This window comes from Miscanthus floridulus, chromosome 8 (genome assembly GCF_019320115.1).
Source record: "Miscanthus floridulus cultivar M001 chromosome 8, ASM1932011v1, whole genome shotgun sequence".
NCBI lineage: Eukaryota > Viridiplantae > Streptophyta > Magnoliopsida > Poales > Poaceae > Miscanthus > Miscanthus floridulus.
The window spans coordinates 49715736-49730500 of NC_089587.1; the positions used below are offsets into that span (position 1 = coordinate 49715736).

The window sequence follows — 14765 nt, forward strand, 5'->3', positions numbered from 1 at the left end:
CTATAGCGGTCGTGTCCTCCATGGAGGACGAGGCGTATGGTAACCGTGCTGCGGCAATGGATGACAACATACCAAGATACGCATCTGAAATCATTTCGATCTGACATGACTTTCCATCGACGAATAGGATAGTTGTTACTGCAATTTGTTGTAGGACTCGTTGACTTGATCTACTTACTTCCTGCTAGGACCGACCTCTTCTTGCTAGAGATTAAAGTTGAAGGTTTCAATACAACAGATGCGTTGGGTAGGAAAGTTTATACCAAAGGTTCTGTGATTAAGTGGGATGTCGAGATAGGGTCGTTTTCTTTAGACTTGTTGAGGGAAAGCTTGCGGAATGAAGTTAAATGGGCCTCTAACCGGTCTGCATCTTTGTGGTTCTTTGATAAAAATGTGCAAGAAGATGTCAGATTAGACAGTGAGATTCATATGATAGATTTGTTTGACATGTATAAGTCTGAAATGTGTTTCCGTGCGTTGGTAGAAGTCTTTGATAATGTTATTTCTTATGCACTTGAGTATGAGTTGTTAGAGCCTTTATGTGTTATTCCACTTGATGATGGAGCAGTCAATCCTACTGATTTCAATCCTGATGCAAATGCTTCTACTACTGTCATTCAAAATGCAAATGTTTCTACTACTGCCATTCCAAATGCAAATGCTTTAACTGCTGCCATACCAAATGCAAATGCTTTAACTATTGCCAGTCCAAATGCAAATGCTTTTTCTGCTGTCATTCCAAATGCCCAAGCTTCTACTGATGCCAATCCTTGTACTGCTGATGAGTCGAACGTAGAGCCTGATAGGGAGCCAGACATCTTTGACAATGAAGAGCAGTATGTTGAGGTTGATGATGAGCACATCTACATTTCAGTACCACCTGTACACCTAGCCAAACTGACAGTGCCCAAGCATCTGTTGATAATGCTGATCCTATTGTTGCTGATGGAGGTACTCCTCTTGAGGTAGAAATTGATGATGTAGATCCCCAAGAAATAACTGTCCTCCACGATCCTAAAAATCCAAAGATTGTCAAGGGGAAATTGTTTTCTAACATAGTAACATTCAGGAAAGCTATTAGACATTACACTGTTAAGAAAGGTTTCGAGTTAGTTAAGTTGCAAACTGACAAGTCAAGATTCATTACACATTGTGTTGCTGAAGGGTGCCCATGGAGAATTCATGCATCTAGGATTTTTTATAAGAAAACAATACAGGTTGGTGTGGTCATTTTCTTCCTGTTTGCAACTTATTCATTTATATAGCTGAAAGATGATGACCGTGCTGGACCTTCACAAGTGAAGAAGAAGACAACACCTAAGAAGGGTGCACCTAAGAAGAAGAAGACACCTAAGAAAAAGAAACAGCAAAAAGAAAGTTGCTGCTCCAGCAGCTAGTGTTGTGAGAAGCCTGAAGGACTTCTTAAACACCATGTGATATGTTGTGATCACAAGTATGAAATTAGTTTCTTTTGTGGCCTGAACGTTATGTATTGTAGGCCTTGAACTTGATGTATGGTATGGCCTGAACTTGATGGATGTTAGGGCCTGAACTCGATGTCTGTTATGGTCAGCACTGAATGTTTATTATGGCCACCCCCTATTTTTGTTTAGTAATGGCCTAAACTTGATGAATGCTAGGATCTAAATCTATTTGTGTGTTCTGGTTATGACAGGATGTTTTATAATGAATCTGAACCACCTTGTGTGATATAAGCATGTAAATCATGGCCTCATTTATTCATGGCGTGCATGGACAGTTGCTGCTCCGAACAGAAACATCTATTTATTCATCACAAATTCATAGATTGATCACAATTATAAGAAAAAAAAGTTGTGTTGTAGACATCGACAGATTCATCACAAATTCACATATTCACAAAACCTACAGAAATATGCATTCCTTGATCATAGATACACAATTGCATAGATAGAAAATAAATATAAATTAGTAGTAGCACTTGACAACCTACCGGCTAAGATCACTGAACTCCAAACTACTAGAACCAAGGTGCATACTACTTTATTTTCAAACTACAACAACTAAGAGGCTTACAAACAGATTTAGCATCACCGCAGCAACTAATGCATTGCCTAAGCTAAAAGCCTTGTTCAATCCTCCATTCTTCAATTCTTTCATCTCCTGCTTCAATTGTAAAATGTCAACCTTCGAGTCACTGATCTGAACCTTCAAGTTCATCATCCCAATTTTTTTTGTCACTCTTCTGTTCTATGCCTTGAACCGTAGGAGCAACAAAAGGGCCCTATCACTTCCACATCCCTGAGCTTGTCTGGATGATTGGCGCGCAGATAGGCCAGGTATTGATCCTCAAACTAGTAGTTCCCACAAGTGTCATCGTTCTGCAATTGACAATCAATGCCCCAACCCACTTAACACTATTTGCAGCTAGACGAACATGGAACCCGACATCAAAGGAAAAGCTAGACAAATTACCGGAAAATTGTTGGGGCAAGTGTAATACATATTGCCAGCCTTGCTCTTACGCCTAATGACCTGGATCTTGCATTTGGGGTCATCGATCCGTGGGAGACCACCAACCTGCCTAGCACTTGAACTGGCAGCTGTGGATGCCAACTCCGCTCAGTAGATAGGGCGGGGAAGGAGCAACAGTAGTCGCGGTCGACACCGGCGCCAGCGGTAGTCACGGTCGCTGCCGTCGCGAGCAGTAGTCACCGCCACTGCCGGTCGTAGTCGCCTCCGCGGCCGACGAGCTAGGGTTTGAGAGAGAGAGAGAGGAGGCGGTGGGGAATGGATAGATTGACTCGATCCAGCCAAACGGGCACATGTATAGAGAAGCTGGGGGCAAAAGGGTCCATACGAATGTAAGTACTAGTTGTATACCTGCATATGACCCACAGGTCGCGACAAGTGTACATAATGACATTTTCAGACTCTAGTGAAATTGTAATGACACGTTTATAATAAAACTAATAGTAATGGTATTTCTCAGAATCGCGAGAATTATAATGGCATCGATTCAATTAACCCTTTCTTTTTTGATAGGAGTTCTGGCATGCTTTTCACTAGGGAGGAGTGAGGGTTTCTGTCGTTTCTTTCTTTTTTTCCTTTTCAAGTAACGGATATTCATTTGGGGGCAAAGCATTCCCGTATATTTTTAAGTTTTTACATAGAGGAGAATGCCCTAGGGTCTGGCAAGAGTAATAAATGCTAAGATATTAGAATGGTTGCTTGTATAACATGCTTAGCGAGGCTATCAGCGATGGTCTCTCTTGATCTTGATCTTAACGACCAAGGTAGTGTTTAGTTGGCGAAATTTTTGGCGAAATGGTATTGTAGCACTTTCGTTCTTATTTGGCAATTAGTATCCAATCATAGTCTAATTAGGCTTAAAAGATTCGTCTCGTGAATTTCGTCTAAACTGTGTAATTAGTTTTATTTTTTATTTATATTTAATGTTTCATGCATGCGTCCAAAGATTCGACGTGACGGAGAATCTTGAAAAATTTTAGAAAATGAAAGGAAACTAAACAGGCTCCAAGTGTTGCATCTCTTAAGTTATTTCTGCAAATTCAGCGAGGGCTAGTCGCAGGGACCAATGTCTTGCGTTATGGCACAGAGACCTTTTGTCGAGCTGTTGTCCTACCACCTCATTGTTAGTGAGGAAGTTTATCATTTGTAAGTCTAGTACTGTAGCACGATAGCTGACCTAGCTCCCAATGAGGGAGTCCGTAAAGGTGCTAGCTTCATAGCTAACTTAAATGGAGGTGAGAGACAAAAGAAAAGACTATTTTATATATTCTTAGCCTGTTCGGTTGATATTAAAGCCGGCTGAAGCTATTTTATTGTGAGAGAAAAACACTGTAGATTCTAGCTAATAAGCTGGCTGATAAGTTCAAGCGAACATGCCCCTTATTTTTCTATGTATTATTGGACCCACATATTCTCTCTCAGATTCTTGAACTATGTGAAATAGATCAGCTATTTGCTCGTCGCTAGTGACTACTCTCTCATATTTTTTCCTTGTCTATGTCAGAATAGCTGGCCAAATAACTAGCTATTGGGGACACCCCAATATTGCATATGCTTCTGCGTCCAATGGATCCATGTTTCGTGGGATTATTGCAACCTAAAAAAATGCACTAGATAGGCTATGCATAGGTGAGGTGAGAGTAATCAGCCTGTTCGTCTGGCCGTAAACGATCGTGGATTATAAATCAGAACAATATTTTTCTCTCATACCAAACCAACCAGCAGTAATAATCCACGATCGTCGAACAGGGCTGAAAGATACCGATACCAGTTTAACACCAATAAAGAGGTTGTTCTATAGCACGGAGACGTCACAGAAAGCTCTTGGCCCATCAATTATCTGCTAATGAGCATTCCAAGTAAAGAAACCTTCTAAGCATTCTTGTTGATGATCTTATTTCTGATATTTTATGTGTAGCTTCGCTAATCACTAGTGAACTACCAAATTTTTGTGCCTGCCGCCAGGGTGTTGTGCAGATTCTATTCTAGGCAAAAAGGATTTTGAGATGTAGGATTCATTAATGCAATTTTATTAGGTACATTTGCTATATACGCAAGACGACGTTATTTGTGTTATTTTCAGGAATTTGCACGGTAGTAGCTAAATCACTGATAAATGAGTTTAAATGTACCATCTCTTTATTCTAAATTATAAGTCTTTCTACAGAAAAAACTACATATCTAAACATGACGTAGAAAAGCTAGAACAACTTAGACCTGTTTGGTTGAACTTTTGGCCGTGTTTTTTTTCCCTCCAAAAACTAAAAGTTCAACCAAAGTATCTGAAAGCCAGATGTGCTTTTGCTTAAAATCAGTTTTTATCGTACTCCCTCCGTTCCTTAATATAAACCATATAAGCATCAATATTAACGCATGTCTTGGGAAAGGACGTGAGATCGAGGAAAAAAGGAAAATCAGGCCATCTTCTCTCTCCCAATCAGATTGCTTCCTAAATCTAAGGGATTGGTTCGGGGCATGTGCTATGTACGGTGGGAATGTTTTCAAACTAATCGGTGTGGGAGCTGATACGTACCTATATTTTAAAATTTTCTTTAGAAATCTATATGACTTATATTAAAAAACGGAGGGAGTAGTATAGGTGTAAAAGCATCTCTCCCCTGTTTTCACTAGCTTTTGAGGTGAAGAACTTTGAAAAAATTAACCACTGCCACTCGTTAGGAAGAGAAAATAACGGTTCGTTGTCTTTCTATTCACCATCCACCCGACTTCTTCCGCGTCCGTGAGGGCCGCGACGGCGCGGATAGGGTCCTCCGGCCAGAGCTCCGGACGGCCGCCACCCCACTGGCTCCGCCTGAGGCCGGCCGCAGCCCCGCCCGACCTCGCGGTGGTGCCCTCCACCGGCGGCGGGCGAGCGCGGCCCCCGGCGACCTGCGCCTTCGGTCCAACTGCTCCCAGATCCGGCGACGAGGCACTCCACGGCCTGCGCGGCACCTACGGCGCCGCCATGGCCTGTGCGGCACCGGCCCCGTCGTCGTCCTCACCTACGGCCTCGACGAGTGCTCCCATGCTGGCCGCAACGCGAGGCCCCCAGGCCGGTTGTCCCCAGTCCGGCTCGGCTGGCCGCAACCTGCCTGTCCCCGGGCCGGCCGCCCCCAGTCCAGCTGCCCGGCGTCCTGCTTCTCGTGGCCCGCGGTCGGCGAGACTCGCAGAAGCATCGCGGCCGCCGCCCCCAGTACGGCCGTCATGCCTTGCTAGCTTGCTCTGTTCCTTGGAGAACGCATGATGTTCTTTGGCCGTTTTCCAGTAGAAAAATAAAACAAGAAATACAATAGAAATACCAAAATACATATCTCATACCTGTAATGAATTAGTGAACTTAGAAAATTTATTTTTTTTTAAAAAAATAATCATTTTTTAGAATTCCAAAATAATCGCCCCTGGCGGGTGAGCGTGGCTAGAGGAAGAAGAAGATGCAGGCTTTCTATCTATGACGTGTGAGGTCTATTCGTAAATGAGAGAATGTTTTCAAAAGCTACGGCTTCCACCAAACGGACTTTCAACTTTTTCATAGTAACTTTTACAAAAGCCATAGTTCACAGCAACTTCTGCAAAAGCCACGACTCAACCAAACAAGACCTTATAATTTAGAAGGATTTTTTAACCATAAATACAACCAGAGAAGCCCCTAATATACTATTTTATTAAGAAAAAACCACTAAACAAGCAACTGTACAACGAACGGAAGAGGGAGGAGAAAAAAAAACTGCACAACAACCAAGCAAGAGAAAGAGCAGGAGCTTAAGCAAAGAGGCTTAGCATGGAGAGGAAAACTGGTTTTTGTAGTCGCTAAATATATAAGCCTGAAGCCTAGCTTCCTCATCGAAGTGGTGTCTCTATGAATCAAAAGAATTTTTCGGGCATCAACGATGAAGAATTCCATAAAGAAGGGACTCGAGAAATGTTGCTTGGCTTGAACTATCATTTGGAATAAACTCGCAGCAAGATCCCAGTGGACGCTAATGTGTTGCCAACATGCTTTTCTCTTTCTTGTTCTTTGTTCTTCCTTCTAGAGAGATGGAGAGATGAGAGTGGGAGAGTGGGTGGGTGTGAGGGGTTGGTTCTGGTGTCTTAGAGATGTCTATTTGGAGCTGACATGTAGGGCCAAGGAGAGGGAGGTATGGACAACTCATCACTCATCAGTCTGCATTCTGGCTGATTTAGTGTTTTGATGGATGGTCTGGTAGAACCTTGCTAACTCTGCTATCTTGACTGGTCAATTAGAGTATGACAGGAATTTGAGAACAGTTCGAGGGCGTTTCAAAATGGTCCCAGAGAACATCAAGAACCTGAATTTCTTGGTTAAGACGAAGAATTCAGATTGGGAAGTGACCATCAATCATAGAGGTTGATAAACACCACTTGAGCTTGGAGAGTGCCTTCCGGATGATGTTTTGAATCTTGATCTGAACGAATCGATTAAGTTGACTTGAGTTGACTGGGAGTTACCGGAGATTTTCATAAGATTTGTTGACTAGTTTTCAGGGAATTTCACCATTGAGATTAGGGTTGGGTGATTTCTACTTGGTTGACGAGCGTGACCATTGTAGAAGGAGAGCAAGGGGAGAGATGCCTTAGGCATGATCAACACAAACATTGCAATACGAAGAATTTGTGGGCAATTGACAAGGTTCACTTAAGGGATAGGGAGGTGATGGACATGAATCAGGGCTTCCAAGTTTTTTTTAAAGATTTGGATTTGGACGTCCGTCGGGTCATGACAAGTTCTCTCCAACTTAGAACAAAGCTCATCCCAAGCTTAGCATAAACGGTTGACACAAAACAAGGTCAGTTAGGTTTTTAAGGTGGGGACCATAGGCAAAAAGAAGAGAGTTTTCATCTCCATGCCAGTGCGCGCCCTGCGACTATCGTACACAACGGCATTTCGTGCGTGAAGTCCGGATTCCGAGTAGTATTCAGACCACTGGCCACACCCGTTTTTGGCGCCCCTGTGGAAAGAACTTGACCGAGTGACAAAAATTCTTTTCACTAGGACGAAGGGTCTTTGGAATGGGTTGAAGGGCTGAGGTAAGGCTTTGGGAGACTGGTTTATGGGTTGACAGATATTGTACAGTTATAACATCCCGTTTGAGGCGAATGAACCTGTGCTCCAGTAGGACGCTACTCACCAGAGTTTAGACATGGTGTCGTACCTATTTTCTGATTTTTTTCTAGAAAAAGAAGGGTCGTGCGTTTGATAGTACTGTGCGTTTTCCGCGCACTGAAGGCTAGAGAGCCTCTTATTCTCTTTTTTTACGTGTGTACGAATACGTACGCGTGTATGAGTGGTTTGCGTCCAAGTTACACCCGATAAAAAAAAATAACATCACGTTTGAGTAATCGATTAGATTTTGGCTTTTGTGTCAGGGGGTCAATCCGGCCCAAGCAGCATCCCTACTCCTGCCGATGCTTGTAGTTCTGGTTGCTAGCGATTTGACTCGCAATGTGACGTCACGAATTCAGAATAGAAAAAAAGCTGGTTGTTCTTTGTAGTGAGTATAAGGATTAAGGAGTAAAATGATGTTGAGAGGATCGTGCATTTAGTTGGGAGCCACCTCTGTAGCGCCGAGCCGCCGACGCCCGCGGCCCGCCTTTGCCTAATCAATCGTCCACCACCTCGACGGCCGGCGGAGCGCGCTGGAGCTGGAGTGCTGGACCGCCGTTCCCTTTCCCCTTCCTCTGCTCGCATCGCATCGCATCGTCTGTCTATCTGACTGGGATCAGGGACGCTGCTCCATTCGCCCCTCTACTTCTTCCCTCCTGCTGCTGCCGGCCCTTCCGATCAGGTGATCCCATTAATTAGCGGTGAAAACCAGACCAGATAAAGTGAGTACTACTATATACTTGCGTCGACTGCTTCTTCTACAATTCTAGTGTTATTCCACATACTACTACTGCTACTATCTTAATTCTTACCAGAAAGATGCAATTTTCTTTAGAGCAAAGTAGCAGTGTACTGTCACTGTCAGGGTGTTTGAAGCATTCAGTCAACATTTGGCTTCAACAAACAACGGACTCCGGCTGCGTTACGATATTCTGATTGTGACTACTCAAATCTGTTGGCATAGTGACCCACTCATCCTTGATTGATGCTAGAAAGGTACAGGACAGGACAGTTGTAGCAACAACTAGTCCTGCTCACAGATTGGAGAGTCGTCGTTCAAGTCTGAAGAGCCGACATATTGGACTGTAGATCAAAGGGATTATTCTGTTTATTTTCCTTTCTTTCCTGTCCTGCATGTAGACTTCCGTGCGCGTGGAGAAGACTCATGTCTGCATTTTTCTAGCTTGAGTTTGATGCTCTTTAAAGCGTGAGAGACAGATGGGGTTTCACATATCACCAGAGTACCAGACAACCACTGTATTATTGTTCTCATCTATTCTCATGTCAATCTTTCTTTCAGGACTCCCGAAAGGAGAGAAATAAAGTTTAGTCTTTGACAAGGTACATCCTTTATCCTTCTATCTATGCTGTTTAACGGCTTCTCTCTCTTTTTTTCTCTCTCTCTCTCTGCATCCCCTATGCTTTTGCTCCTACTAAGTGACGTCTCTTCTGCCGTTCAACTTTGTATACAGTGAAGATTTTGCAAGCAAGGTGGATTCTGTGGGCTGTGATTCTCTCCAGATAAATCAGATGTGCTATCTAGGATCTGTTCAGCGGAGCTGACTGCATGCAAAGGTCATTGATGATTATCTTAAGCACAAAAACAATAACCATGCAATGTTTCAACAAGTCCATGTCCCTTCTTTTCTTCCTTGGCTTTTGTTCTCCCCGCTCCATCATTGCCCAGCCATCATCTGTACCTGTAGTTCCTCCCCCAAAGTTTAACCCAAATTTTTGGATCATTTCCACTATGCAAAGAGTTGAAAGTAGTAGTAACACATCCATAGGTCAAGGGGACACTACTTTTCTTCCCGTTCTTCACAATAGTGGATTCTCGTATGGAACTTACTTTGGCTTCTATACCATGGATAGCCATTCATTCATTCTCATCATAGCGCTCTCGGGGCCTCAAGGTCCCATCGTCTGGTCTGCCAACCCGGACAATCCTGTAAGCCCGGGCGCCATCTTGACTTTCACTGGGGAAGGGGATTTGCTGCTCCAAGACGGTGGCACATTGATATGGTCCACAGCCACCAACAACAGGTCAGTTGCAGGCATGAGGCTCGATCTTTCAGGAAACCTTGTGCTTTTTTATCAGAATAGTTCCTTAGTCTGGCAGTCTTTCGACCACCCAATGGATACTTTGGTCATGGGGCAGTCACTTTGCAGTGGAACGAAGCTTAGTGCGAAGCTCTCAAACCCAAAATGGTTGTCTTCCAGGTTCTATCTGTCGGCAGAGTTGAATGGGCTGCGGCACTATTTCGAGCCAGCAGCTTACACACAGCTGTTCCAGCCAACGGCAACATCGACTCCTACTACATCATCAGCTTGTTACGCGTTTGCCAATGGCAGCCTTGGGTTCCCAGATAAGATCTCACTACCGTCAGGAAGTTCTTTGCAATTCATGAGGTTAGAGTCTGACGGGCACTTGAGGCTTTATGAGATGCAGGAACAAAACTCACCGCGGATGTTGTTAGATGTATTATGCACAGTGGTTGCCTTCTGTGATTACCCGCTGGCCTGTGGTGATTATGGCGTTTGCAACAGTGGGCAATGTTCGTGTCCTAGTTTCAGCACTTTCAGGTTCCAAAATGAACGGCTTCCAGGTTCTGGATGCGTACCCTTATCAGGCATCTCCTGTGAACATGCTCATGACCACAAGCTCATACCACTGAACAACATTTCTTACTTCAGTCACAGTTCCTTTTCAAAACTGGCTGCTTCAGGCTATTCAGAATATGATTGCAAGCAGTCTTGTCTAATGAACTGCTCTTGCCAGGTAGTGATTTTTCAGAATGATTCGGGTACAGATGTTGGTCACTGCCTGTTGTTATCAGAGCAGATGCTAATTTTGTTTGCAGATGATTCATCAAATCAGTTTTCAGCATTTGTAAAGATACAAGATAGCCCCCAAGAGAAAAGGATGGTGATTATTGTTGCCAGCTGCACAGCCGCAGGTTTTTCTCTAATGATAATACTTGTTTGTGCTGTCATATGGAAAAGGCGCAAGAAAGATGAGGGACTTCTCTTTGATGTCATACTTGGGACACCAAAGTGTTTCTCCTTCGATGAGTTGAAGGTAGCTACCAGCAAGTTTTCCATGAAGTTGGGACATGGTGGTTTTGGGTCGGTCTTTAAAGGCAGGATAGGCAAGGAAACCATTGCTGTCAAGCGCTTGGAGGGTGTCGAGCAAGGAACAGAAGAGTTCTTGGCAGACGTCAAGACGATTGGTAGAATGCATCACCGTAACCTTGTTAGGTTAGTAGGATTTTGTGCTGAGAAATCACATAAACTCCTTGTCTATGGGTACTTGTCAAACGGCTCACTGGATAAATGGATTTTTTCACACAAGCCCAATTTTCACTCTTTCTTGGAGAACTAGACGTAACATCATCATTGCTGTTGCTAGGGGGTTGGCTTTCCTCCATGAAGAATGCAAGGAAAAGATTGCACATTTAGACATCAAGCCACAAAACTTTCTCCTGGATGATGAATTCAATACAAAGCTCTCAGATTTCGGACTTTCGAAGATGATAAACAGGGACCAGAGCAAAGTGATGACTCGAATGCGAGGAACGCGTGGTTATCTAGCACCAGAATGGCTGGGCTCAAAAATCACTGAGAAGGCTGACATCTACAGCTTTGGGATTGTGATGATCGAAATCATTTGCGGCCGAGAGAATTTGGATGAATCGCAGCCTGAGGGGAGCATCCACTTGATAAGCCTGCTTCAAGAGAAGGCTTGGTCGGGTCAGCTGTCTGATTTGGTGGACAGTAGCAGCAATGATATGAAATCCCACATGGAGGAGGTCATGCAAACAATGAAGCTTGCAATGTGGTGCTTGCAGGTTGATAGCAGCGCAAGGCCCTTGATGTCAACAGTCGCCAAGGTGTTGGAAGGTGTGAAGAGCTTAGATGCCACACCTTACTGCACTTTTGTTCCAAATTTTGCATCAAGCAACATCGGGGTAGCCGAATCAAGGTCTTCCTATGTGCCCTCTGAGTCACATTTATCAGGGCCTAGGTGATAAAGTGGTTGTTCTTGTTAGGACATGTACAACCCAAAGTTCTTTCCATTTTATACATAGAGAACAAACAACTTGTATAATGAGTTGTCTATCTAACTCTGTAAATTGTTTAATGCTTGCATATAGCTATGAACAAGCATAAATATGGATTCATGTAATACCATTGTGTTGCTTCTTGATACAAAACAAATCAAGCATAAATAAGATGAACATAAGTACAATATTTTTTAGAATCATCAATATAAATGATATATTAATATATTTATATATTATATAATATAATATAATAGTTTTTTTCCCATAACTCAAACAAAATATAATACAATTACATCATTTTGGTTCAATTTCCATTGTGGTCATAGTGCTACCATATGTGCTCGACTAGATCCTTCTTGAGTTGTCTATATGTTGGCCGAGCACGGATAGTGGAATTTTTCTCAATCACCTCTGTGAAGCATGGATTAGGATTACTGCTGGTATGCACTTCAAGTGGCAGCACTATCGTCGCACTGGATTTAGATATCTAGGACAACCATCTCAATTGCTCATGGAATCATTGTAGCCTACAAGAAAAGAACAGCACAATTCAGTTAGAAAACCACAGAACTCTCAAACCAACCAATAATTTAAATTATTTCACCAGCAATTGAAATCACATGGATCACATAGACTACCTGTGGTATACACAACCAATAATTTAAATTATTTTACCAACAACTTAAATCACATGGATCACATATACTACCTGTGCTATACATTTATTCTTCTGTCAGATGTGAAGATACTTGATAATTCTCTAAACTTTGCAAGTGTGAACTCTTGTTTCAGAACTGGAAGCTGAGAACAAAATCAAGTTGAATGCTAAGGCTATGAAAAATATATTTGATGACATTGTCAACAGAATTGCTAGAGCTCTGCCTGATAATCTGATATAGGTGCTACTCATTGCTAGTGTTGATGAATTTGTGCAACAAAGAAAAATCAATAAGCCTTTAAACAATTATCAAGCTCATTTCTGTTTGATATCTACCATGCAAGGAATTGAAGGTTCTATAGCACTGATTGCTAAGCAAGCAGATGCTTGTTTCAGATGACTAGTAGTAGAGAAGTTGAGGTAATATTTAAGTGATGCAACATATAAAACAGAACATTTCAAACTGTATAGACTTTGCGGCACAGATGGCTTCTTATCCCATCCATCAGTAGATTAGGTATGTGAACTACTACAAGAAACACTTAATATTGGAGAAGAACTAAAATTCACTGTCTATCTACTCCCAAATCAAGAAAAGTTTCCTTATGTCATTAACGGATCCAAAGTTGTAAGCTTGTGGTAAAAAATCACTTGCTACTTCCCACTGGCACAACATTCACTGGATATGCAATACATTTAGAAGCTGCAGCCGAGCACATGACATGATAAAGAGATCTCTGAACATGCACCTATGAAGCGTGCGAGGTGCATATATGGTGAGGGGATGGATTTTTGGCGCGCTTCTTGCCTTCTCGCGTGCAATGCATCCTCCCCCTCCCACACTTCATCTACTCTGTCCAACATCATCGTTGGTATAAGCCCTTTTGTTCCTATCGCCTCCACTAGCTCTACATCATTCATTGCACCTCAGCATCCCCTTCACTCGCATCACATTCTTGTTTCCCCTCATGTTATTAAAAATCTATTTTTCATTTGCTAATTCACTATTTAGGATAATAATTGTTATTTGAATTTGACCCGTATGGCCTTTCTATGAAGGATCTGGCAACCAAGAGTGTAACCATCAAGTCCTTTGTGAGGCGAATCACTTCTTGCTTCAGTTGTTCATTCTCCATTGCAACCTTTTCGTGTGCATGAATCTACAACAATACTGACGAGATCCTAACATACATGTATGTTAAGCCTCGGGTCCAATGGTACCCCCGACCGACCCCTTCAGGATCGCCCGGGGGCTCAGGGGCTATGCCCATCGGGCACGCTCGCATGTACCCTATGGCAAAGAGATCCGGCCGAGCCTGACTCGACCGCAGCTTCCGCCTTGGGCTCCCGATCTACGGCACGACCAAGCCCGGTCCTTGGCTCCTACCCAGCCCACGACGCCAACCAAGGCCCGGGCACAAGAAGACAGGCCCCGGGCTACCGATGCCCGGGGGCTCCTCGGTGCCGCTCCCCAGGCACGGCCCTACCAACTGCTCCTCCGACAAGGTCACGTCTGGGGCGTGACACAAGAAGACAAAGCTTCCCACGGCCTCCGGGGGCTCACAGGCTTCTGGGCCCACGCGTCAGCCCCTGGAGTTGACCTCCTCTGCCACCAAGAAGACTCCAGAAGGTCTCACCTGGGGGAGGATGGTCCAAGCTGACACCGCCTGACACGTAGAGTGTCAGAACAGAGCACCCAAACGATGCCCAAGGCTTCTTCGGCTCCAAGACACCGCGACGGTCCATGGCGCACCGCTACAAGACCCTCTTGGACTCCGACGCACGTAGACCATAGACTAAACCCCCAAACCGCCATGTACCTGACCTATCTCGTTATATAAGGGATAAGGTCGGACCTAGAAGGGGGAGGATCCGATTATTCGATCACTAGACACTACATTCCATCGGTTTTCGCTCTACATAGAGAGCGAGGCAACCCGGAGAGGGGCACCGAGAGCCTCTCCTCCACCGCATCCTGTCGTCTTCCTCCTCTTCGACGAGGGGAAGGCTCCACTGGCGGTGAGGCAACCTTAGGATTAGCACTGAGCTAAGCCCCCTACCAAATCTTCTTTCTTTACACCTTGTTGTAACCCCCCGATTTTGGGTGCTCTTGAGTATAAGGACCATCAGCTGCTGGACGTAGGGACCAAATTGGCCCGAACTAGGCTAAACCATTGCGTCTCCCCTACGTGATTCTTGTGTTCCTGAGTCCACCCGAGCCACCAAAGACCCGTACTCTGACACCGACTCGAACAACATGCTTGCCACAGTTTTGACCCCGCGACAAATACTCTCAACAAAGTCACAAAAAAAAACAATACTGTCAACACAAACTTGGTTGCAAGGGGGTTAGTCCAATTAAATTAAATCATCGCAAGAAGTAGAGACATCTTTTTAACTATATCAAAAA

The 14765-nt window shown here is 43.8% G+C and overlaps 1 pseudogene; it reads left to right on the forward strand.

Annotated features, from left to right (window-relative positions):
• The first annotated feature begins 8178 nt into the window (after nucleotides 1-8178).
• On the forward strand, nucleotides 8179-11746 carry LOC136476329 (G-type lectin S-receptor-like serine/threonine-protein kinase SD2-5; annotated as a pseudogene).
• The last annotated feature ends 3019 nt before the right edge of the window (nucleotides 11747-14765 follow it).